Source organism: Pleurodeles waltl, chromosome 1_2, assembly GCF_031143425.1.
Source record: "Pleurodeles waltl isolate 20211129_DDA chromosome 1_2, aPleWal1.hap1.20221129, whole genome shotgun sequence".
Lineage (NCBI taxonomy): Eukaryota > Metazoa > Chordata > Amphibia > Caudata > Salamandridae > Pleurodeles > Pleurodeles waltl.
This window is the reverse complement of record NC_090437.1, coordinates 767,513,096-767,540,003: the sequence shown is the minus strand read 5'-3', so window position 1 is coordinate 767,540,003 and position 26,908 is coordinate 767,513,096. Positions and strand designations below refer to the sequence as shown.

Genomic DNA, 26,908 nt, shown 5'->3' with positions numbered 1-26,908 from the left:
GTAGTAGCACCTCAGCCAAAAAAAGTCGGGTACCAGTGGTGCGTGTTAGAGGTCTGTGGAGTGCACCGGCCACCAGGGCAGGCAGTGTGACACGGAGCCAAAGCACTGCCAGTCCACCCCCTGTAAAGCACCTTAAGTTGGACAGTGCCTGACGGGAGGGGGTGAAGAATCCTGCCGGCAAAACTGCTCACAAGGGTCCCGGGGGGAGTGCCGAGTCAGCTGTGACTCCTCCCAAGGTGGTGAAGGGACAGGAGAAGTCTCCAAAGTCTGGTAGGAGCAGCACGGCGGGGAAGGCCGCCATCCTCCCCGCTGGCCAGGACGCCACTGCCAGAGTCAGTGCCCTGGAGGGTACCAGTATTGTCACTGATCCGGAGACCACCGCCAGCGTCAGTGCCCTGGAGGGCACCAGTATCATCACTGGTCCGGAGACCACCGCCAGAGTCAGCGCCCTGGAGGACACCAGTATAGTCACTGGTCCGGAGACCACCGCCAGCGTCAGTGCCCTAGAGAGCCCCGGCAGCCACAGCCCCGCTGGGCACTGAGGGATCGTCATGCCACACACCAATGCACAGGTTAGAAACAGCAAAGTCAAGCACCGCTGAACAGGGCAAAGACCGCTGAGCAGGGCAAAGACCACCATGGCAAAGCACCGCTGAACAGGAAAAGACCGCCATGGCAAAGCACCGCTGAACAGGTCAGAGACAGCAAAGTCAAGCACCGCTGAACAGGGCAAAGACCGCCATGGCAAAGCACTGCTGAACAGGGCAAAGACCGCCATGACAAAGCACCGCTGAACAGGGCAAAGACCGCCATGGCAAAGCACAGCTGAACAGGTCAGAGACAGCAAAGTCAAGCATCGTTAGCCCATGTGCAGCTGGGACAGTGACGGAACTGGGACCGTCACGGGGAGTGTGATGCACTCTGGGCACCAGTCCCCCTCCAGAACCAGTGGATACATGCATCTACTACCTCTGTCCTTGGCAGGATGAAGCACTCTGGGCACCAGTCCCCCTCCAGATCCAGTGGAGACATGCATCCACTACCTCAGTCCTGCACAGGATGAAGCACTCTGGGCGCCAGTCCCCCTCCAGAACCAGTGGAGACATGCATCCACTACCTCAGTCCTGCACAGGATGAAGCACTCTGGGCACCAGTCCCCCTCCAGAACCAGTGGAGACATGCATCCACTACCTTAGTCCTGCACAGGATGAAGCACTCTGGGCACCAGTCCCCCTCCAGAACCAGTGGAGAATGTTATCGACTTGAGAGACTGTGGCTTTGCACTGCCCCAGGATGTAACAGTGGGCAACCCACCCACTGTAGAGACTGTGGCTTTGCACTCCCTAGGATGTAACAGTGGGCAAACCACCCACTGTAGAGACTCGAGAGACTGTGGCTTTGCACTCCCCAGGATGTAACAGTGGGCAAACCACCCACTGTAGAGACTTGAGAGACTGTGGCTTTGCACTCCGCAGGATGTAACAGTGGGCAACCCACCCACTGTAGAGACTTGAGAGACTGTGGCTTTGCACTCCCCAGGATGTAACAGTGGGCAACCCACCCACTGTAGAGACTTGAGAGACTGTGGCTTTGCACTCCCCAGGATACATCAATGGGCATTGAGCCCCGTCGTGGATCTGGCGTGGTGCTGTAATCCGGCTGAGGTGCCCCCCCTTCGCTTCCCCCTGAGGTGCCTGTTGTATTTCTATCTGATGCCCCTGCAGTGTTCTCTCCGTTTGTGGACAGGTATCTAGTGTGGGCGTCGCCCATGCTTTGTGGGCCCAGTGGTCCACGGACATTGATATGTGTATACCTGCACTACTAATCGTAATGTATAAATTCTAGAATGTGTATATATATCTGTATATATTTGGTTACTGTGTGTTGATATATTACAATGTTTGAACTGATTTCCTTTAGTCTTTGCATTCTTCCAGGGGTGTTGTGGGTTGTTACTATGATGTTTGGAAATGCATTGGTGTGTGTGTTGTAATGTGCGAGGGTCGGGTGGGGGTAGGGGTGTTGCGTGTGCGTGTCCCTGACTTTTGCCTCCCTCCTCCCCTATGTCGTAGGTGCAGTACTCACCGTTGTCTTCGGCGCCGCAGTTGCTGGTGTTCGTAGACGAGCAGGAAGACAAGGGCAGGGAGTATTTGTAGTTCCGGCTCCATGGTGGCCTCCTTCCTCGTGGAGTGTGTTAAGGTGAGCGTTTTCCCATTGCAAAAGCTGTTTCCGCCGTGTTTTTATCCACGGTGAATCCGCCCCGGAAAAGGTGGCGGACTGGTGGGTTGTGATATTATGGGTGGTACATTGTCTTCCGCCTGTCCGTTTGCGTTGACCGCCGCGCTGCTGTCTGTACCGCCGTGGCGGTCAGAGTGTTAAAGTGGCTGTCTATGTTGGCGGTTTCCGCCACGGTCATAATTCCCTTTTTTTCTTTCGCCGGCCTGTTTGCGGTATTACCGCAGCTTTAACACCGTCCGCCAGGGTTGTAATGACCACCTATGTGTTTGAAAATGCCACTTTTAGAATGTGAGCCCTTTCTTTCTTAAACCATTCTGTGACTCTTCCTTTTTGTGGATTCCCTGTCTGGGTCAGTTTGGCAGTTGGGCTGGTTGCACCTCTCTCTAGACAGTGAAACAAAGGGAGCTTGGGTATAGCCTGTATATCCTGATGAGCCATCTGTGCTGGGAGGGGAGCAGTTGTCACTCACACCTGAAAGGGCTGTGCCTGCCCTCACACAATGCAGTCTCCAACCCCCTGGTGTGTGTCTGGGGCCTGGCCTAGGCAAGGCAGGATGTCACGAACAAGATAGACTTTTCTTTGAAGTTTGCCTACTTCAAAGGGAAAAAGGGAAGAGCACACAAAACCACAGACTTTAGATCACTTCTGGAAACCAAGAAGAGCCTCTACCTGGAGAAGAGCTGAGGAAGAAGAGCTGCCCTGCCTGTAACTGTGCTTTGCGGAGCTATCCTGCAGTTGCTGCCTCTGCCTGTGCAAGAGGACAAAGACTGGACTTTGTGTGCCTTCCTGCTTGTGAAGAACTCTCCAAGGGCTTGAAACTGAACTTGCCTCCTGTTGTTAGAAGTCTCAAGACAGCAAAGACTTCTCTCTGCCAGCACCTGGAGCCTCTGCTGAGACTCCTGCTCTACCAAGGGTTGCCCTATCCAATTTCGAAGCAACCGCCGGAAAAACAATGGGCCGCCGGCTTCGCAGCTGAAATCGACGCTTCACCTGCAGTGCGGCTGGGAGTTTGACGTACATGGCTGTAGAAGCGACATGCAGCATCGTTGACGATGGTTGGTGAGATCGCAACCCACACTGCGTGGTTTTTGGATCACGGTGCCAAAGGATTTCTGATGAAAACATTGCTGGGTGTGTGAAAACGACCCAAAGCCTGCCCGGAACCGAGAGTGCTTGTCCGGATCGAGGCATTGCTCTCCTGCAGAGAGAAGAAATGACCCACGCCGACCCGAACGAAGGAGAAACGACTTATGGTCTCACTTGTGAGTGATATTGACGCATCGCATGCTTCTTTTGATGCACACTCGCCCATGCAGGGTTATTTTTGACGCGACCCAGGTACATTTTCACGCTTACAGCGTTAATTGTTGTGTTTAAAAGATGATGAAGACTCTCTTCACATTTTAATTAATAACTTGACTGGTGTATAGTGGATTTTTGTAGATTTGGTCTTGTTTTGCTTAGATAAATATTTTCTGTTTCTTCTAAACCTGTGTTTTGTCATTTTGTAGGGTTTTCATTAAGTTAATATGTGTGTTGGTACAAATACTTTAAACCTAGCACTCTGAAGTTAAGCCTGCCTGCTCATGCCAAGCTACCAAGGGGTTGAGCGGGGGTTAGCTGAGGGTGATTCTCTTTTACCCTGACTAGAGTGAGGGTCTTTGCTTGGACAGAGGGTAACCTGACTGCCAACCAAAGACCCCATTTCCAACAAAGATGTTCCAAAATAAAAATCTTGTTTACCTGAATTTCCTCTTGCTCCAGGGATGCCCATTGAACCGCTTCAATACCCTCATTGTGGGGAATGGGCATATACACTGCTGTTACATCAGGTGTACAAAGCTACCCGTTTTCAGTGTCACTGACCTATAATTCTTCAGGAAATCAGTGGTGCCTGAAAATATGATTGCCAATTTAGATAGGTTGTAGAAAAGTATCCAAATATTTGCCTAGAGGTTCACTAAGGGAACCACACCCTGATACAGTGGGTGTGAATGGAAGATTCAAGACATTTTTGAGAATCTTAGTAAGCATGTAGAGTCGAGGACATTGTGAATGGTCAGTAGAAAAAGATGTTCTGGTATTCTCAGAATCTATCCATTAGATAAAGCTTTGTCCAATATCATCTGTAAAAGTGCAGTGAAGTCAACAGTAAAATCCCTGTCTAGAGGAATGTAAATGTTGCCATCTGAAACATGTGTGTGAACTTTCTCTTCGTAGTATGTTCAGTCTATGATCTATGATGACCAGGGCTCCCCCTTTGTCTGTTGGTGGAATACCAAACCCTGATTGTGAGCCAGAGCAGCCAGAATATCTTGATCAAGTTCCTAGATTGTTGTGCTTGACAGTTGATGTTTTGAGATTCCTTTTTGACAAGTGCTTCAAACATGTCCAGTGTTTTATGAGATGTAGGTTCTATAAGGACACTCTTTGGTTTGAATTCTTGATACTCTGGTTCATCAGAATGGAATGCACTGTCTGGTAACTTTTTCTAAAGATATTGAAGTCGCAATTTACATATAAACTTATAGAAAGCAACTTTACTGTCTGAATCATTGGAGTTGTATGTAGGCACGGATGACATGCCCTTGTTAAGGACTGCCCTCTGTGGGGAAGTTAATCATATGGAGGAGATGTTGATGACTAAGGGGGTCATTATGATCCCTGGCGGATCAGCCCACCATGCCGGCGGCAGGTAAAAAGACTGCCACCTGCATGGTGGGCTGAACCGCCATATAATGTACACAAGGAGGGCCGCCACATGCGGCCCTTCTCCACTGCCAGGCTGCCTCTGACAGGCAGCCTGATGGTGGAAGGAATCATCATCCGACAGGGCAGCGCTGCTGCCCCTCGGATAATGATCCCTACAGCCACCAGCCTTTCCCTGGCAAAGGCTGGCGGAAGGGGTGCTCTGGACCCCCCTGGGGGCCCCTGCACTGCCCATGCACTTGGCATGAGCAGTGCAGGGGCACCTGTGCAGTGCCCCATCGCGCAGATCACTGCCCGTAAATCGGCTGCACCCGCCGCACAGAGGCTTTGACGGTGGCTCCACATGGAGATGCCGGTAATGTCCCGTCTAGGCATTCTGCTGGGCCTGTGGGTGGAAACATTGTTTCTGCCCGCCGGCCTAGCAGAATGTTCTTTATGTGGCCGGCAGGGTCCCAGGGTGGCTGGCGGTCAGTTAAATGACCGCCAGCCTGAACACAGCGGTAAACACCGCCATGTTCATAATGAGGGCCTAACACCCTCATTATGAACACAGTGGTGTTTACCGCTGTGTTTACCGCCCTGTTCAGGCTTGCGGTCATTTAACTGACTACCAGTCCACCTAGGACCCCGCCTGCTGCATAAAGATCATTCTGCTGGGCTGGTGGGCCAAGGCCCTCATTATGAACACGGTGGTGTTTTCCACTGTGTTTACCGCCTTGTTCAGGCTGGCGGTCATTTAACTGACCGCCAGCCCTCCTGTGGCTCCGCCGGCCGCATGAAGAGCATTCTGCCTGGCCGGGACATTGCCGGAAGCTTCACATGGAGCCACCGTCAATGCCTCTGTGCCCCGGAGCACCCCTTCCGCCAGCCTTTCCCTGGCGGGGGAACCCGCCAAGGAAAGGCTGGTGGCTGTAGGGATCATTATCTGAGGAGCAGCAGCGTTGCCCTGTTGGATGATGATTTCTTCCACCGTCTGGCTGCCTGTCGGAGGCAGCCTGGCGGGGGAGGCAGCCCTCCATGTGCACATTATATGGCGGCTCAGCCTGCCATGCTGGTGGCGATCTTCTTACCCACCACCGGCATGGCGGGCTGAACCGCCGGGGATCATAATGGCCCCCTCAGTGTTTGACTGACTCTTGAGATTCATACGGCACTCTTTCTCTTTTTGCTTTTTTCTGTCCTCTGCAGATTTTTCTGTATGGACCGTGCTGTGACTGGTGGTTGCCCCTGGATTGTTGTTTGTTGCTGGACTCAACGACCAAAAAGCACTCTTAGATGTAATTGCATCAGTGTGAGGGAACCTTTTTCCAGGGCTAAACCTCACTTTTTAATACACATGTCACTTCTAGGGTAGACCCAAAACAGCCCATGGGCAGGGTGCAGTGTATTTTAAAAGTTGACATGTACCTTAAAGTTTTACATGTTCTGGTAGTGAAAACTCCTAAATTAATTTTTTACTACTGTGAGGCCTACCTCACCCATAAGATAACATTGTGTTACTTTATTACATTGAATAAATGATAGCTTTCAATTGGGAGCAAGTAAGGAAGTCGAGTTTGGTCTCTAAAGAGTTGCCATTTAATACCATCTTGAATGGTAAAGTCAGATTTTATGTAACGATTCTGAAAATGCCACTGTTACAAATTTGGCATTTTCTTGTCCTAACCATTTGGTGCCTGAAGCCTATATCCTGGGTCACATGACTAGGTGAAGTTGTCAGTTGGTCTTTGTGTATTAGTCCCAAATAGTGACACAAAAGAGGAGTAGGTGTTGACAGGATGGGCCATCTCTGACTTGATAGGGACAGGTGATGTCACCTACCACACTTGTACAATATAAAGACTCTGCCTCAGCACACTCAGAAAGGGTTTCTCACTAGTCATTTGTCTCCCCAGACAAGCTTGGGCCAGGGCAGGGAGGAAGGAAATTCCAAACACCTCTTAGAGTGGACCCCTCTAGATCATTATCCTACTTCAAAGCTGGCACCAAGTATAAATATTGGACCCTCACATTCAACTCTTCAGTACACTCCTTGGCCTGTATTTATTTCAGAAGAGCACCCTATTTGCTGAGAAGGAATACATGACTTACATCCTTCACCCCAGGCTGAAGTGACTCTATGGGCCAGCTGACTGACCTCCTGTTCTGAGCTACAGGGACACAAAAAGCTCCAGAGGCATCCCTGCATCTGCCCAGATGACCTCCTGTCTGAACTGGAAACTGGAACTTCCAGCCTCTGCTTCAGTGGGTTTCTGATCCCATAGAAGGTGCCCCACAGGTCCTGGACTTTTGTGAGCCAGTTTGCATTACTCTTCCACCACACAACATGATGCAAGAGTGACACGAACCTTACATGTGTTTTATGAAGCCACACAAAGTCCCTTTTCATGTCCCTGAGTGGCTCCATAAATCTAGAGTAAGGAAACACAGCGCAAATGTCTACATTGCCTTACTCTCATGGTTTTTGACACATTCACAGATTTACTAGAAATAGTAGACCTGGGAATGCTCCCTCCAAAAAGATGTGATTTCTCAGGTGAGGCATAATGAGGAGAAACATCTTTATTTTTCCTTGTTACTTCCTCTTTCTATGTGTGCTTCATTGTGCAGCACACAAGGAGGAATATTACTCTAAGGGTTGTTTTTGTGCAGAGAGGTGTTCCTTCCTGCTCAAAAACAATCCTGCATGAAATTCAAGGACCTTTGCACCATGGTGCAAGTGTTCCTACATTGGTGCTAGGTTGTTCAAAATGGCACCAGCAGGGAATGAGACAGTAATGTGCCATATTTCCTTAAATACAGAGCTTTCCTGCCCTTTCTCTGTCATGCAGTGCAGTACAGCAAGGTGACTTGCTCTGCTGCACTGCAGGACATTCCTATATATAGGCCCCTTATTGTGGCATCAGTTGAACTCCCTCTCAAAGAAAGGGAGAAATTCTGAATGTTTAACCTCTTTGTAACCCGCAACAGGCCTGTTTGTGGCAAGATCTTGCCTTCCACGCAGACAGCCAACACAAAGATCCAATGAACCCAACTCTTCACACTACAGTGACTGCCAGTATCAACCCGCAAAGTGAGAACTGCACTTTGCACTACAGCATCAACAGCTAGTGGTGACCACCATTGTAAATCTCTAACAACGACTGTCCGCAACTCTCAACAGGATCTTCACCCTACAGTGGCAACAAACTGTGGCTCTTGCCTGGCCCCTTTTGGCCCTTTCCACTGCAAATTGGAATCCTCATGCTAGACTTCCAAAGGTATTTTTTTCAGGTTGGCTAACCTAGTCACTGTATCTAACCTGCACTTCATCACGGTCGACTTGAACTTGGGACTTTCATCCAGTCTGTTACAACCAGAGAGCTATGAGTGGTGCTTTGTGATTTTAGGTGCTATACATTCCTGATATTCTTAAAATTGCATATCTATGAGTCTACTGATTGCATTTTTGTCGTTTTGAGGTCAAATAATTTATTAACATTTACTCTATCTTTCTAAATTAGTGTGGAATTTTTCTGGTAATGTATTTTCACTTTATTACTGTTTGAAATACTGTGTTAGTACTTTACTCATTTCATCTAAGTTAAGCCTGACTCCTTTTGTGCCAAGCTACCACAGGGTAAGCACAGGTTAATTTTGGGTTTGCTTGTGATTCACCCTGACAAGGTTTGTGGTTGCTGCTTGAATTGAATTTCATGCCCTTCAACCAACAACCCAATTTCTTACAAGGAGGAATGGCAAAAAGAAAACCCTTAAACAAGCACTGAAGAGTATGTGAACCCTCACCCAAAATCCCCTCTCCCTCACTTCTCATACAAAAAAGAAGTAGAAGAGTATTCTGAGGTGAAACATAGATATGTCACCGGCTCACACCTTAACTGATGAATTTGAGCAAACAGTTTAAACAAAATTCTAGTGTGAATGGTATGATTCTGTTCAACCTGTCACCACTGAGTTTTCTATGGCCTGAAAAAGCACTGCCCCCAATGACCTGATCTCCTTTAAACCCAGCTGAATATTTGATCCAATACCCTTACAAGAGAAGCTGACCATCTTTCCCCCACCTGTTGTTGTGTGAGAAATTGGGATTCTAGTTGGCAGAGATATGCACCCTGTTCATGTAGGGTGCCACAATCCTAGTCAGGATAAGTCAGATTAACACCCTTAATTAACCTGTGCTCACACTCTTGTAGCTTGGCACAGAGCGGTCAGGCATAACTTAATAGGCAATATGTAAAGTATTTGTGCAACACCTAATTGCAGTACCACAGTGAAAGGCACCACAAAAAAGACTCCATACCATTTAAGACAAATAGAAAATATTAATCTGAGTAAAACGGGAACATAATGACAAAAACACAATCAGTAGAAGTAGAGATATGATTTTTTAAGGATTAGATGTGAGAACAGTGCTTAGAAGTCAATAGTGGTCAAAAGGTTACTTGAGGTCACAAGGGACCAGTGCAAATCCAAACTCCAAGCTGACCATGATGGAGGGTAGGCCAGGTACAGAACCCATGCAGGGTCCGCTAAACAGTACCTTTAGTGGAGCGATGTGTTGTCAACGAGAGACACAATGCGTCTATATTTTTACCACACCTTGGCACTACATCTTCAGCAGGCTCTATGGAAGTGGATGCAATGTGTTGTCAGTGGGCCGTGCAGAGAATCGTCATGCCACGAGTCTGTGATCTGCTGTCATCAGGCAGCCACTGCATCACTGTCAGAGATACAATGCATCTATTTCTCTGCTGCAATGGAGGCGATGCGCTGCTTTTTGAAGTTTGTAGCTACAAAACCCACTTCTGTGGCCTAGGGCTGGAGGTGCACCCCAGCAAGGGCAAGACTCACAGGGGCAGAGTCCAGCAGCACCAGGAGAGTTGCAAGCAGTCTTTGATGTCCCTGAGACTGCAGAGAACAGGGGTGAAGCAAGCATGGTTCTTGGTTTTAAGAATGCAGAGATCAAATCCAGTCCTTCTCACTGCAGAACAGAAGCAGAAGGCAGCAGGCCCCACAGCAGAGCAAGCAGCAAAGTGTCAGTCTCTGCTACAGCACACAACAGCAGTAGGCCAACACTGCTATGCAGTTGCAGAGTGGCAGTCCCTCCTGGTATCACAGCAGTCCTTGGTTCCTGTATAGATCTGATTTGCCGGGGTTTGAGGTCCAGTATGTATACCCAAAAAGTCATTTGAAGTGGGAGAGACTTCAAATGAGTCCTCTGAAGTGCACAAGGGTCCGTTTCATTTTAGTCCTGTCTGCCAGGCTATCTGTGTGGGATAATCAGTTCTTTGTGTGAAGACCGGCCACCACCTTTTCCAGTGTAAGTGTCAATCCCTCCCCTTACCTCAGCTTAGGAAGACCCCTCACTATGTAGATGAATGCAGAGGCAGCTGAGTGCCCTGTGTTTGTGGCTGTCTGTAGGGCATTCTCAAAGTGTATCTGCCACCCAGCCCAGACATGTATTCAGAAAAAGGCTAAGGCACAGAATGGTTAAGGTAAGAAAATTCCAACTTTCCAAAAGTGACATTTCAGATTTAGCATTTAACTTCAGCATAACTTGTGAATTTAAATCGCAAATCCAGAGACACAAAACTCCAAATCTCTATCTCCTCCCAATTGGAAATTACACTTAAAATATGTTTTAAGGTAATCCCAGTGCTATCCTATGGCAGAGAAAGTCCTTGCTATAGTGAAAAATGAATTTAAGATGTTTCCACTATCTGTACATGTTAAAATTAAAAGTACATGTCTAATCTTTTAAACACACTGCACCCTGCCCTTGGGCATGTAATAAAAAGGAAAATTTGGGCCTGGCATGTGGGTACTCTTGCCAAGTTGAAATGGCAGTTTAAACTGCACACAAGCCTTACAGTGGCAGGCCTGAGACGTGTTTGAAAGGGTTCTGCGATGGGTGGCACAATCAGTGCATGCAGACCCACTAGTAGCATTTAATTCACAGGCCCTGGGCACATCTAGTGCATTTGACTAGGGACCTACAGGTAATTCAAATGTGCCTATTGAGGGGAAACAAGTGTTACCAGGTTAAGCACTGGTCAGCAGTTTTAAAGTGCCCAGAATCCTAAAAGTCAGCAAAAACAATGTCAGAGGGCAAACAATTAGAGGAAACCACACCAAGGATACCAGGTCTAACACGTATGACTTTGTTGTTATGTTGTCTGTCGTGACAATAATCAAACTGTCTGATACCAGGAGAGACCGTTAGAATGACTAATGTAAAGGCTTCTTACTCCTCCAATTAGAGGATCTGAGCCTCTGAATTTATAACTATGGGCCATATGTACGAACACATTTTCCCATTGACACAGAATGGGAAAAACCCTTTGCTACATCTGGCCCTATATTCCTTGAATCTGATGTAAATCTATCCTTGCAGCTTATCTTAGTCTGAAAGAAACTGTTGCTATGGAGCCTTGTCTATTATTATGGGAAATGGGTAGATAGGGGATTCTGCTTAAGGATGAGTACTGTTCACTATTTGCTTAGCTTTTCACTTGGGTGCCTGATCTTGTGATGGTACCTCTGAGCAAACCCTGCTCCATTTTATCTTCTTTGCTACATCTTATTAGATGTTTAGAAAACAGTTTTTAATACCTCTCTTAAGGAAACATCACCTGGTCCAATGCAGGGTGGCTCTTAGATATTTGTAATTGTTAAGTAATGAGAAAGCCTCCAACAGAGTCGGCTCCTTTTTAAAATCAACTGTTTACTCTAGAAAAAGCATGTCTTACTGAACATTTTATCATGTTTTTAATACTGATTTTAGGAATATAATGTTGCTCATTATATATTCTGAATATTGTATTTATTGTATTTCTTGAATAATCTATCTATTTTTGTCTATACCTCTGTATGTGAACAAAGTTGATTGATTGACTAATACACCCTATCCTACTGCACCTTCATCTGTTGTTACAATAAACAAGTTGAAGGGAGATACCCTTCCATACATTGTGTGCTTCCATACACTACTGTAACTCCTATCTCATGTCCAGAGTCAATGGGATCTTGACGTGATGGACTACATTCAAAATATGTTTCATTACTTTGTTAAGGTGAAAACTGGCCCAATGAACTAGAAACACTGGCACTGCTAAGTCTCCTTCTAGCTGTAACTAAACTGCTTCTGCTGGAGCATTTAGCCTCAGAATTCACATATGTGCTCCTGGATCCTTTAAACTCTGTTCTCAAATAGAGTTACTAACCCCAAATCCAACTAGATCCTTGCTCTGTTAAACACTTGATCCTAATAAGGAAAACATTAAAACGTATTTGTGCTTATCAAGAACCCATGCTCACTCAGTACAGAGAGAACTCTTTCTACATGAAAACATGTTAGGTCCCTTGACATAGAATGATCTTGGCATTCGCCCTGAACATATATCCCCTTGCGCCTAACTATTGCTATTTGGGGTGCCAGAACCTTGGTATAGACCCAAGGGGGAAGATTTTGGTCCAAATGGTAGAACCCTTTACTGGAAGTGACAATCCAGTATTGCAAACCGTTGATACCTCTGGTATTTTTGCAAGAAATGGGGTTATGAAGATAAGCATCCTGTAGGTCGATGGTGACTAAAATATTTCCCTCTGAAATCATCAGAATGATCCTTTGCAGCATATCCTCCTATAATGATTTGTCAAGAGTTGATCCTTTTGAGGTTCACAAGCAGCCGGTATTGTCCTGGGACCATTTGGACCAGAAAGAATAAAGAATAAACAAATTTTTCCCTTTTTCCTAGAGTAACCGGAATTACGGCTGTTTTTTCCATCAGTGCTCACATGCAACCCCCCTGGGGCTTGTTTCTTGTTAGAATTTTGTGGAACAGGCATAAGAATGAGTCCTGAGTATAGGAAAAGCTTCAAAGTCTACCTGATGACCTTTTCTGGCTGTTTTCAATATCCATTTGTCTGCAATGTACACTCTTGAGCCTTAGATGTCTGAAATTTCTTCCTGTGTCTTGAGTATGATCTTGATTCTTCGTTAGAAGCGCTATCATAGTCTCTGCTTAAATGAACATGATTTTCCTCCCTACAGGGGCAAAGTTTAGTTCCTATCTTTGAAGGCCTTTATGATAATTGAATCCAGATGATATCTAAACAACTTCTTGCCCTCAAACCAAACCTTCGTAAGGCTAACTTTCTGAAAAGTTTTTTTTCCAAATTTCTCAGCTATAACTTCCTCTTTGTTAGGACAGTAGCTCCTGAAGCTAGCATTGTTGATCTTACAATGTCTAAGGAAATGTGAGCTAAGAATTTTGCTTCTTGTTTCATCTGAACCAGAAAATCTGAACAACCTGTGCCTTTTTAGATTGCAAGTGCCAGAGACTAGAAGTCACTGACCAGAGGCTGAGAAGCATAAGACACATAAGCACTTGCTTTAAGAGATAGATTGTTGGTGGAGAAAGACTGTTTTAAACCATTACACACCTTACAGTTTACTGCATCATTTGACGAACAATCTTCTGGGTTCATGTTTTAACTACAGGATTTAGTTTTCTGCGTGAAGAGGCTTCTCCTCTTACATCCACACCAATTTATGGAGTTCCTCCTCCCTGTTCACTTCCAGTATGGAGATGTGCTTCTGCTATAGACAATAGTAATTCTCCTACATCAGTCTACTGCATCATTTGAAGAACAGTCTTCTGCTGAATCAAAGAAGCTAAGATGGAATCAACTCTGATATTATGACAAAAGACATCCTCTAAATCCTCAAGGAAATGCGTCTTTTGCAATCATTTTGGAATGTTCAAGTGTTCACCTCTTTCTACTGCTCAAAACAAATGGTTTAACCTTCTTATGAATTGAGTGCATTGGAAGCATTGGAAGCACCACTGAGGAAGGCTTAATGTCTTGGTCATCATCAGGCATTGATGGATCAAATGCCAAGTTCACCCTTATGTTCTTCAGTAGTTGTGAAACTCATCTCTTCTTACATACTTGTCAAACAAAACAAATACTTGAGACCTCTGTATAAGAGTCTAGGGAAAGGTCCAGAGGTCTCTGATATTCTTGGACCACTTCCTTCTGCCTGCAAAGTTTGCCTCAAGAGCTGTAGAGACCACATCATCAATCATCTGCTGCATGTGCGATGCAGACAAAAGTGCTTGAATTCCAGAAGAGGCCAACCTAGAACCTTTCAGTCTGCATCTCTGCACCTCACCACCATCACCATCATTATCAGGGGAAGTTACAACTACATCCTTTCTCTTTCCTTCTCACTTACTCTTCATCCTTACTCCTAGGTGCCCACTAAGCAACTAAGCAGATTTAAGGAGGTGTATATATATCAAACTGGCAGCTACATTTGGATCCTATCCAGGAGCTGGGTAAATATTTACCCGTCCAATGAAGGAAGAGAGAGCTAAGCCCTGTAGGCCTCTCCCCTTTTTCACCTACTCCTTCCTTGCAATATACCAGCATTAGAAACTATAAATGTATCCTCTCAAGGATATACCTTTCCATCCCTTCTTGAGTAAAGCAGTTGCCTGCAGGATTGCCATAGAGGAATCATACCTCCTTCTAGTAGCCCCTGACATTGCACGTACAGCACACCATGTCACATCCCCAGAAGGCATTCTCCTGCGTGTATGCAGCCTGCAAAACACTGTCCTGGTGGGGTATGGTATAGCATGGATAGGCTGCTGCTATGTACACAGACACTCAGCCTGCAAACACTTTACGAAAGCAGAAGTTCCTAATGAAAACTAAATAACTAGCAGCAGTCAGTGTTCCACACATGACTGGTATCTAATATTTATGAGAGATTCAAACTAAGAGGACGTGATGGGGGGCTCTTACCATGAATATCTAGTGCTATTTGCAGTCTTTGAGTTGCAAGGCTGCCTTACATTTTAATTAATTCAAGTGAGCAGGACAAAGGTGGTAATGTAATTAGTCTAAAATTATTTGGAGTATATTTATGTGTGTTTCCATGTTGGTGAGGTTAATGTAAAATAGTTAAATGAGTAAAAATGTTGGGTCTTTTCATACAGTTTGTATGGTCACACCCATGAAACACTGTTCCCAGCCTTTCCAATACTCTTAGGCCCATATTTATACTTTTTTAGCACCGCATTTACGTTGTTTTGTGACGCAAAATCGAGCAAACTTACAAAATACAATTTTGTTTCATAAGTTTGCGCCGATTTTGCATAAAAAACCAATGCAAATGCGGCGCTAAAAAAGTATAAGTATGGGCCTAAGTATTGTGGAAAATCCACAATTTGTGCAAGTTTTCCAAGACACCATGTTCTGTCTTCTAGCATAGACATCCAGTGATTAAAATTTGAAAATATATATGTTTTCTTTAAGTCACCTACATTGTACTGTGCAAAATGTTTGAGAAGTGGCCCCACAGGAGAGATGTCTGGCTACATCTAGGATCTATGTGAGACACTAAGGGACATATTTAGGAGCCCCTAGCGCCACCAGAGTGTCACTTCTATTGACGCTCTAGTGGCGCTCTGCCCTGTGCGGTATTTACAAGGTGGCGTTAAGCCACTTTTCGTGGCTTTACACCACCTTGTAAATACAGCCACTTCACATGCAGCCTTTGCATGGGGGGGAATGGGTGTTGCTGTGGGTGTGCCACAGCAACACCCATTGCATTTTGACACTGCCTCAGATTTACGAGATTTCGTAAACCTGAGGCAGTGCCAAAATCGAACGCCATCCCAGGGGCGGTGTTTGCAATGCACAACGAGGAGGAATTTGGCTACATTTGTTAATAAATAAAAGTATTCCTCTTAGTTTTTTGCTTTTTCTGTGTGTGCTGCATTCTGCAGCATACATTGAAAGAGCAAAATGTCAGACATGATTGTTTATGTGTGGGAAGATGTCCCTTCCTGCACATAAACAATCATTTCAAAATGACTCTTTGGGACATCTGTGTGTGCTGCATTTTGCAGCACACACATAAGTTCCAAATCACCAGTCGTGATTGTTTATATGCAGGAAGGGACACCTTCCCACACATCAACAATCTAACCCCTCAATGCAGGCATCCTTCCACAATGGTGCAAGGCCACCTGCGTTGGTGCAGGCAGCTTAATTACGCACCAGCGCAGGGGACAACACAGAGGTGCACTGTATTCAATTAAAGACAGTGCATCCCTGCATTGTGAAAATGACGGAGCACGGTACTGCCAATTTTGGTGCAGTGTCGCGCTACGTAATTTCTTTTTAAATATGGGCCTCACTTGACATTTCTTGTCTTTAATGATGAGTTCCTACAACATTCACAGGTTTGCTTATGTTGCCTGATATGTTCATGGTAACCATACATATTAAGGAATTATGTTTGACCAACCAATGTGTTGTAATATTAAAAAAGTTAGGTCATAGTCTTTAACTGTGGAATTAATTTGAATTTGCCTTATGGAGCCTTTTAATTAGAATACACGTAACACAGTGCATTAGAGTGTGTGTTGTGGTATGGAAAGAAAGTATACTCATTGGAACAGGAATATTAAGATTTCATTGTCGGAATTAGTGGAAGATGACACCAACCGATGAAAGCGGTTACATGCTAAAGTGATATAATTGAACCCATAAATAAAGTGTTACAAACCGGTCATTGGCCATCAAAATGCAATTCAACCAGTTCAGAATTTTATCATACAGCATGTTGCTTGCTAAATCTTATTGGTCCATATTTATAACTTAAATGTTTGTTGTGGACTCACTCAGTGAAATTAAATTATCAGATCCATAGTCACAAAGTCAGGACTGGCTTTCAATTATTCTGAGGATAAGGAGTTCCTTGTCAACTCTGAGAATATACATTTCCTTTCTATTGGGGTGGACGGCAGATACCACAGATTATGCGCCTGTTCAAGGTGTCAAGGTCAATGCCATAGGAGCCCTTGTGTCATTTAGGTGTCTATGCATTTCTCACCATTCTTGAGTTCTTTGATCATCAATTTACACATATACACATTAACAAATGTAGCCAAATTCCAGTGTAAACTATATAACAACACTGAACACGAATGAACTGCAATAATGGATTGCTTCTGGCATTTCAAATTCCCCGATACAGAAGATGTTTCTTATTCACACTGCCCTGTAAATTAAAACAACCCTCACAGTTGACAAAACAGTTTTTTTCATGTATCTTAGCTGTTGTCTCACCTCGCCGCCAAGACCTGGAAAACTCTACAACTCCACCTTCGCCAGACCCAGGACCTCCTGACGTTCAGGAAACACCTCAAGACGTGGCTCCACCCCCCAGCGCCTTGAGACCCTAACAGGTGAGTAGTGCGCTTTATAAATGGACTGATTGATTGACTGATTGATTGTCTAATTCAGATAAAAATACATTCATGATTTGTTGGAAATCTCCCAAAAATCCAGCAATGCTCTGTGATAATGGCAACCATTTATGAGTACTCATATTCATAAGCATTTACGCGTAGGTAATACTGAACACATGAAGATGTTTCTAATACTGTGAAGAATATTTACAAAAAGTGAATTTGAGTTTGAATTGTATTTACCACAGGGTGTATGTTTCCGCAGAAAGAAGCTTTCTCCTTTCACCTACACCAATTTAGCGAGTTTTCCCTCCCTGTTTACTTCCAGAATGGAGATTTGATTTTGCTGTGGACAACAGTAATTCTCCATCCATATTTATAGTGAACTTGTATGTTAAAAAAGATTGTGGATAGTCACCGACTTTAAAAGACTGTTAGCTCTGACACTCACTCACCAGACTGGTAGGTCATTTATTAACATGCAAAAGTATACAATACTGTTGAAATTCTTGAGTAAATCCATCTTTAGAGCACAATCACTTTTTGTGAATATTTAACATTAATTTACACTTGTAAACCAAGCCATATGCTCACCTAAGCCTAACGAAGGTTTTTATTGTTGAAATTGCAAATCACATTATACCAAAATAAGACCATAATATGTAAAACATTTAGTCGCCAGTCTTGGGTATTAACCAGATCACAAGATATTTTTTTGTCATTACATTTGCAATCCTTGGTTGCATCCCAGTGCTTGATGCAAATATCTTTTATGAAGATGGATTTGTAGTGGTAGTGGAGGTAATGTACAGCAAAAACATTTGTGCATATATTTATAGAGAAATTGCAATTCATGTACAACAAACCCACAATACAAACTTTAGAAAATCGCTTTACAGTAATAAAATCTGAATAATATGGGAGCAAATTCATATGGTTATAGTCCAACAATTTGAATACGCCAGACTTTGTTCAGTCATCTTTCCCTCCAGTTCAGTGTCTGTAGAATCAACACTTCTTTGCTGTGGCCTTAATGTGCAGTTTATAAATTACCAGATAAGTAGATATAACGCAACAAACAAACACCAACACAATACAATATGGCCACAAAACATCTAAAAAAACAAACCATCAATATAACTTTTTAAGGACATCAAAAAATGCTACTATGACTCAACTTACTATATTTAATTTCTCTATTTCTAGTAAATATAATACAAAGTGAGGTGTTGAATGAGTGTGGGTTTCCAACTAATTTAAACTACAGGGTTTCCTTGTTGATGTTGAATTCCCAGACTATCAACTCTAAATTGCTTTAGCTCAAAGCTGCAGCAGCCATATGGCAGAATAAATATTATTTTGTCAAGAAGACTACTTATAACAGTAAGTCACCTGTGAAATGTGATTTACGTGCATAATATGTAACGTTAAAACTGGCTAAGTCATCAAAATGCATTAATTCTGAATTACCATACTTTTAACCCCTCTGCTGCCAGGCCTTTTCCCCCTCAGGTGCCAGGCCTTTTTTTGGCTATTTTGGGCAGTTCACGCTTAGGACCTTATATCTTTTTGTCCACATATGCGCCCACACCAAATTTGCATCCTTTTTTTCCAACATCGTAGGAAATCTAGAGGTACCCAGAGTTTTTTGGTTCCCATGGAGGAGACCAAGAAATTAGCCAAAATACAGCGAAAATAATTATTGGTTTTTTTTTGGGGGGGGGAAAGGGCTGCAGAAGAAGGCTTGTGTTTTTTACCCTGAAAATTGCATCAACAAAGCATTTGTGGTGCTAAAATCACCATCTTTCAGCAACAGACAGACTTTGGCATTTTACTGGGACATACCCCATTTTTACTATTTGTTTGTGCTTTTAGCCTCCTTCCAGTTAGTGACAGAAATGGGTATGAAACCAATGCTGGAACCCGGAAAACTAAACATCTCTGAAAAGTAGACAAAAATCTTAATTCACCAATGGGGCATTTGTGTAGATCTGACAAGGTTTCCCTACATAAAATAACAGCTGAAACAAACAAATATTGAAATTGTGGTAAAAAAAAGCTATTTTTCTCCACGTTTTACTCTGTAACATTTTCCTGCTATGTCAAATTTGCAAAAGTAATTTACCGTTATGTCTGCTGGACTCTTCTAGTTGCGGGGATATATTAGGCTTGTGGGTTCATCAAGAACGCTAGGTTCCCAGAACCAATAAGGAGCTGCACCTTGCAATAGGTTTTTCTTGTATACCTGGAATACAGCAATTCATTTGGTGAAAAATAAAGAGTGAAAAATAGGTATCAATGAAACCTTTGCATTTCCAAAATGGGCATGAGATAAGGTGTTGAGAAGCAGTGGTTATTTGTACATCTCTGAATTCCAGGCTGCCCATACTAGCATGTGAATTACAGGGTATTTCTCAGATAGAAGTTTTTTTTACACACTGTCTTACATTTAGAAGGACAAAATGTAAAGAAAGACAAGGGGCAATAAAACTTGTTCTGATATTCTGTATTCCCCCAAGTCTCCTGATAAAAATGGTAACTCACTTGCGTGGGTAGGCCTCATGCCCACGACAGGAAATGCAACATGGACACATCCCAATTTTACATTGAAAACTGATGCGTTTTTTTGTTAAGTCCCTAGCTGTGGATTTTGATATCTAGCTCAGCCGGCACCTACCAAACCTGTGCATTTTTGAAAACTAGACACTTAGAGGAATCCAAAAAGTGGAGACTTGTGGGGCTCTCACCAGATTCTGTTACCCAGAATCATTTGCAAACCTTAAAATTTGGCCAAAAAAACACTTTTCCCTCACATTTCGCTGATGGAAAGTTCTGGAATCTGAGAGGAGCCACAAATTTCCTTCCACCCAGCGTTCCCCTAAGTCTTCCGATAAAAATGGTACCTCACTTGTAAGTGTAGGTGTAGTGCCCAAGACAGGAAATACCCCAAAACGAGGACACATCACATTTTCCCAAAGAAAACAGAGCTCTTTTTTTCAAAGCACCTAGCTGTACATTTTGGCATCTAGCTCAGCCGGAAACCTACCAAACCTGTGCATTTTTGAAAACTAGACACCTAGGGAAATCCAAGATGGGGTGACATGTTGGGCTCTCACCAGGTTCTGTTACCCAGAATCCTTTGCAAACTTCAAAATTTGGCAAAAAAAACCCCACTTTTTCCACACATTTCGGTGACAGAAAGTTCTGGAATCTGAGAGGAACCACACATTTCCACACAGTGTTCCCCCAAGTCTCCCGATAAAAATGGTACCTCACTTGTATGGGTAGGCCTGGCGCCCGCAAAAGGAAATGCCCCAAAACACTATGTGGACACATCAAAATGATCAAATACAAAACTACCTGTTTTTTTTTGGGGGGGGGCTACATTTTTGGTCCTGGGCTCAGCAGCCAAATAGGGAAACCTGCCAAACCCAAACATTTCTGAAAACTATACACTCAAGGTAGTCCAGGGAGGTGTGACTTACGTGGATCCCCCAGTGTTTTCTTACTCAGAATCCTCAGCAAACCTCAAATTTAGCTAAGAAATCACACTTTTCCTACATGTCTGTGTGGGATCACCACAGTGGGACAAATTTCCTACCACCCAACATTCTACTCAGTCTCCCGGTAAAAATGATACCTCACTGGTGTAGGTGGGCGAAGTACCTGTGACAGAGACGAGCCCAAAACATGTCGAAATTGAGGGGGAACCAAAGCTGGTCCAAAAGGGCACTTTGAAAAAAAACATTTTTAGTGGGGTACAATATTTATCGGTATAGATGCGACAATACTGGGTGGTAGGAATTTTGTGGATTTCTGTAGATTCCGGAAGGTTCATCACAAAAATGTGGGGAAAATGTGTGATTTCCAGCAAAGTTGGAGGTTTGCAGGGCATTGTGGGTAAAAAATGGTGTGGGGTTTATGTGAAGCACATCACTCTGGACTCACCCAGATGTTTAGTTTTCAGATGTGTCTAGGTCTTGTGGATTTTTCTACCTGGCAGCGCCCCAAAGGTCAAAAAGTTCAGCCCTCACTATTCCAAGTGGGACAATTTTGAGAGTTAGATAAGCTCTCATGATGTAAAATCATAACCCAAAATAATGAAATGGCCTCTTGCTTGGCATGGGATAACATGTTTTAGTGTGCAGGGTAGAGCTGAAAGACTGTTACCTCCTTCAGTTGGGGTGGGGGCATAACCATGCCCATACTGGTTGGTAGCCACCACCCTACTTTTTTTTTGTTAATTCCCTGGCATCTAGTAGGCTTTCTGCCCACCCAGGGAGTGGATCAGGGGTAATTACCCCATCTACCCACCGGTGGGTAGAACAACTTTGGTCCCATTTATTTGGGGCGGGGGTATGGCCATACCCCCACCTTTTTAAAAAAAATAAAAAATCTTCCCTGGTCTCTGGTGGTCTTTCTGCCCCAATTGGAGGCAGATGGACCTTCTGAAAATTGGCTGATCTGCCCCCATGGGTGGGCAGTTATGGCCAACAGCAATGTGCACCCATGGGAAGTGACCCTTGCCCATGGGGCTGGCCCCCAAACAAAACACACACATACACACACACCATTCCCTGGTGCCCATGGGATTTCTGCCCCCCCCCCCGGGTCAGATCCGCCTAAAAGGTATAGGCTGATCTGCCCCCAACAAGGCAGAAATGGCCTAAAAAATATTTGGGCCCCAGGGGAACGACTCTTACCTAAGTGGTCGCTCCCCTTGCGTGAAAGTGGTCTAGTGGTTTCTGCCCCCTTCGGGGCAGATTGGCCTAATAAAAATATGCCGATCTGCCCACAAGGGGGCAAAAATTGCATAAAAATATTTTTCACCCAGGGGAGCGACACTTGCCTAATTGGTTGCTCCCCACGTCTAACAATGATTTTGTTAAAAAGAAACATTTTTTCCTGGTGCCTAGAGGTTTCTGCCCCCTGGGGGCAGATCGGCCTAATTACAATGGCCGATCTGCCCCGAAGGGGGCAGAAATGGCCTAAAATGAATGAGCCCCCTAGAGGAGTGACCCTTGCCTAAGGGGTCGCTTCCCATCTGTAAAAAATGTTTTAAAATATCCCTGATGGCTAGTAGTTTCTACCCCACCGGGGCCACATCAGCCTAATTGCAGTAGGCCTATCTGCCCCCAGAGGGGCAGAAAAGGCCTTAAAAACATTGACCTTTTAGGGAGTGACACTTGCCCAATGGGCCACTCCCCTTATTCACATATATATATATATATATATATATATATATATATATATATATTGGTCTGTTGCGGGCTACAGCTGAAATGCGTCACCATGTTTATGAGCACCGAGCACTTTAGAATTTAATAAATGGAATAATAAGGATTTTGAATCTCATCCTGGTGGTGCTGCCTTATTTCTCGGTCTTGGATTGGAATTTTCAACCAGCCTCGGGCAAGAGAGGCTCTTGGAGGGGAGAAACACATGGTAATATATGTGTTAGAAATGGGATCTTTGGTTGGCAGTCAGGTTACCCCCTGACCAAGCAAGTACCCCCACTCTAGTCAAGGTAAAAGAGAATCACCCTCAGCTAACCCCCGCTTACCCCTTGGTAGCTTGGCAAGAGCAGTAGGCTCAACTTCAGAGTGCTAGGTTTAAAACATTTGTACCAACACACACAGTAACTTAATGAAAACACTACAAAATGACACAACACAGGTTTAGAAAAAATAGAAAATATTTATTTAAACAAAACAAGAGCAAAACAACAAAAATCCACAATACACAAGTCAAGTCAAGGAGCGTATAAAGGAGCAGTGTGCCAATCTCCAGTCTTCAGGGATTTTACTTTCATTGTTCCAGCCCCTAACAGAATCTGTAGTTACAGACCTCCGCCATACTATTGAGTCTGGATCCCCTCTTGATCCCTCTCCTCCCGCCATTACGGCATTGGCATCTGACATTATTGTTCCACGATTGACTAAGACTCTCAATCACTCTATAACCTCAGCAATTCTGTCTCAGGCCCTGAACATGCAATCATCAAACCTCTTCCGAAAAACCCCAAACTTGACCCCACTCTGCTTAGTAACTACAGGCCCATTGCCCTTCTCCCAATTTTAGCAAAAATCATGGAAAAACATGTCAATAAGCAACAGACATGCTTTCTTGAGGACCATGAACTCCTAGACCCTAATCAAATAGGATTTAGACCCCAATGCAGTACTGAGTCGGCCCTCCTGTCTGTCACTGAATCCACTCAGCAACTCTTAGATCAGGGAGATCACGCAGCTATCATTCCATTGGATCTCAGTGCCACATTTGACACTGTAGATCATGATACCCTCTGCCATACGCTCTCCAGTATAGGGATAGAGGGTACAGCATTAGTCTCTCTCTCTCTCCTCCTTCCTCACAGGAAGAACCTTTCAGGTCTTAGATCGTTCATTCCTGTCCAATGTCTTTCCCTCGGCCTGTGGAGTCCCTCAGGGCTCTTCTCTAAGCCCCACTCTTTTTAATATTTATCTTTCCTCTTTAGCCAAAATAGTTAAACCATATGACCTGTCAGTGGTCACCTACGCTGATGATACTCAATTAATAGTATCTCTTTCCAACACTAAAGATCCTTCTCTAACCAATATTTCCCTATGTTTAGCTGACATTGGTAAATTGATGAATCTGTCCAAACTGAAACTCAATGATGGGAAATCAGAGGTGATGATCGTAGGCAACGGCACCCCCCCAACCTTTTGGCACTATGGGGGTTATTCTAACTTTGGAGGAGGTGTTAATCCGTCCCAAAAGTGACGGAAAAGTGACGGATTTACCACCAGCCGTATTACGAGTCCATTATATCCTATGGAACTCGTAATACGGCTGGTGGTATATCCGTCACTTTACCGTCATTTTTGGGATGGATTAACACTCCTCCAAAGTTAGAATAACCCCCTATATCCAGATGCCTTTAGCAATCCCCCCCCACAAGGACCACATAAAGAGCCTTGGTTTTTGGTTGCACTGCCGCTTAACGATGGAACAACAAGCCAAAAAGATTTCTTCCTCCTGTTTTGGCCTCCTTAGAACCCTAAGGAAAATTTTCAAGCTGTTACCTCTCCTGGCCAGAAGAATTCTTGTTCAGGTGATTCTCTTGTGTCTTGATTACGGCAACTCTCTTTTCCTTAGCTCTGCTGACTACGTAGTGAAGAAACTCCAGGTCATGCAGAATGCTGCTACAAATTGCTTATGAATCTGCCGAGACATCATTCAGCTAAGCCAGCCTTAGCCGCACTTCATTGGCTGCCTATAAAACAGTGCATTCATTTCAAAGCCTTATGCATGATACACAAGGCCCTGCATGGCAAGGGACCCCACTACCTTAGAAATATCATTCTTCCGTATGTTCCCACTAGATATCTGATATCCTCCACCACCCACCTAGTGCACATGACATGCTTCAAGAGGTCCTCCTGGGGAGGCAACTCTTTCTCAATCAAGGCAGCACGCCTTAGGAACGCCTTACCCCTAGACCTCCGGCAAGAACCTCTAGAACTATAATTCTGGAAAAAAATTAAAACTGTCCTTTATTTGACCTAACTTTCTTCCCCTATTCATCTACTTTCTTGTGTTTGAAGCAGTTACTTTCCTTCTTAGCTCTCGGAAGCCTTTGGGTAGCCATGCGCTATATAAATCTCCTAAACTAAAGTTATCAATTGCAAAGCAAAAAGAGTCTTTATGTAGTTTTAAAGACACACTAACACTGTTAGCATGAAAATGTACCTTGGGTGCGTCAAAATAACCCAGCACGGGTGAGTGCACGTCAAAAAGGGTTTGCGATGCGTCAGTTTCACTCACGAGCGAGACCTTGCGTTGTGTCTCCTTTTGTCGGGTCTGGCGTGTCATTTCTTCTCTCCGCAGGAGAGCGATGCCTCAATCCGGTCAGCACTCTCGGGACCCAAAACCACGCAGTGTGGGTTGCGATCTCACCAGCCTCCGTCAGCGATGCTGCGCGTTGTTTCTCCAGCTCCTTGCGTCGGTTCTTCTGTTGCGTTGCAGGCAAGCATCGACTTTCAGCCGCGAAGCCGGCGGCGCATCGATTTTTCAGCCGCAGATTGGAGTTGCGTCACTGTTTTCGACGCACTGCGTTCTGTGCATGGATTTCTTCCTCTTAGGCTGCCAGCTTATCCTTTCAGGGTCCCAGGAACTGGATGGGCACCACAGGGCAGAGTAGGAGTCTCCACAGAGACTCCAGGTGCTGGCAGAGAGAGGTCTTTGCTGTCCCTGAGACTCCAAACAACAGGAGGCCCTTAGAGATCTTCACAAGATGTAAGGCACACAAAGTCCAATCTTTGCCCTCTTACTCTGGCAGAAACAGCAACTGCAGGATAGCTTCACAAAGCACAGTCACAGGCAGCTCTTCTTCCTCAGCTCTTCAGCTCTTCTCCAAGCAAAGGTTCCTCTTGATTTCCAGAAGTATTCTAAAGTCTGTGGTTTTGGGTGCCCTTCTTATATCCAATTTCTCTTTTGAAGTAGGCCTACTTCAAAGTAAAGTCTCTTTTGAATGCGAAATCCTGCCTTGCCCAGGCCAGGTCCCAGACACTCACCAGGGGGTTGGAGACTGCATTGTGTGAGGGCAGGCACAGCCCTTTCAGGGGTAAGTGACCACCCCTCCCCTCCCTCCTAGCACAGATGGCTCATCAGGCTATGCAGGCTACACCCGGCTCCCTTTGTGTCACTGTCTAATGTGAGGTGCAACCAGCCCAACTGTCAAACTGACCTAGTCAGGGAATCCACAAACAGGCAGAGTGACAGAAATGGTATAAGCAAGAAAATGCTCACTTTCTAAAAGTGGCATTTTCAAACACACAATCTCAAAATCAACTTTACTAAAAGATGTATTTTTAAATTGTGAGCTCAGAGACCCAAAAGTCCACATGTCCATCCACTTCCAAAGGGACTCTACACTTTAATCAGATTTAAAGGTAGACCCCATGTTAACCTATGAGAGGGACAGGCCTTGCAACACTGAAAAACAAATTTAGAAATATTTCACTGTCAGGACATATAAAACACATTACTATATGTCCTACCTTAACCATACACTGCACCCTGCCCTTGGGGATACCCAGGCCCTACCTTAGGGGTATTTGACATCTAAGAAAAGGGAAGGTTTAGGCCTGGCAAGTGGATACATTTGGCAAGTAAAATTTATAGTTAAAACTGCAGACACTGCAGTGGCAGGTCTTGGACATGATTACAGAGCTACTTATGTGGGTGGCACAACAAATGCTGCAGGCCCACTAGTAGCATTTGATTTACAGGCCCTGGGCACCTCTAGTGCACTGTAGTAGGGACTAACTAATCAAATATGGCAATCATGGATAGACCAATTGCATACATATTTTGTAAAGGAGCACTTTAGCACTGGTTAACAGTGGTAAAGTGCCCAGAGTAACAAAAACAGCAAAATCAGAGTCCAGCACACATCAGCAACCTCGGGAACAGTGGCAAAAAGTTAAGGGCGACCACGCCAAAGATGAAAAGTCTAACAATATATATATATATATATATATATATATATAGATATATATATATATGTAACATCCCTAGTGTCTAGTGTCATAAAAATAGCCCCACAGGGCAGAAATGGCCTAGTGTCATAAAAATAGCCCCACAGGGCAGAAATGGCCTAAAAATAATTTGCTTCACAGGGGAGCAACCCTCCTGCAAAAAAA

At 44.5% G+C, this 26,908-nt stretch overlaps 1 long non-coding RNA gene across 1 annotated transcript in view; it reads left to right on the top strand.

Moving 5' to 3' along the window:
• The window catches only part of LOC138295840 (uncharacterized), a 57,649-nt gene that overhangs the window by 20,757 nt on the left and 9,984 nt on the right, over positions 1 to 26,908 (top strand). The window contains exon 2 of the long non-coding RNA XR_011203698.1: positions 17,086 to 17,216. This is a non-coding gene — a long non-coding RNA (uncharacterized lncRNA). The remainder of the gene's footprint in view (positions 1 to 17,085; positions 17,217 to 26,908) is intronic.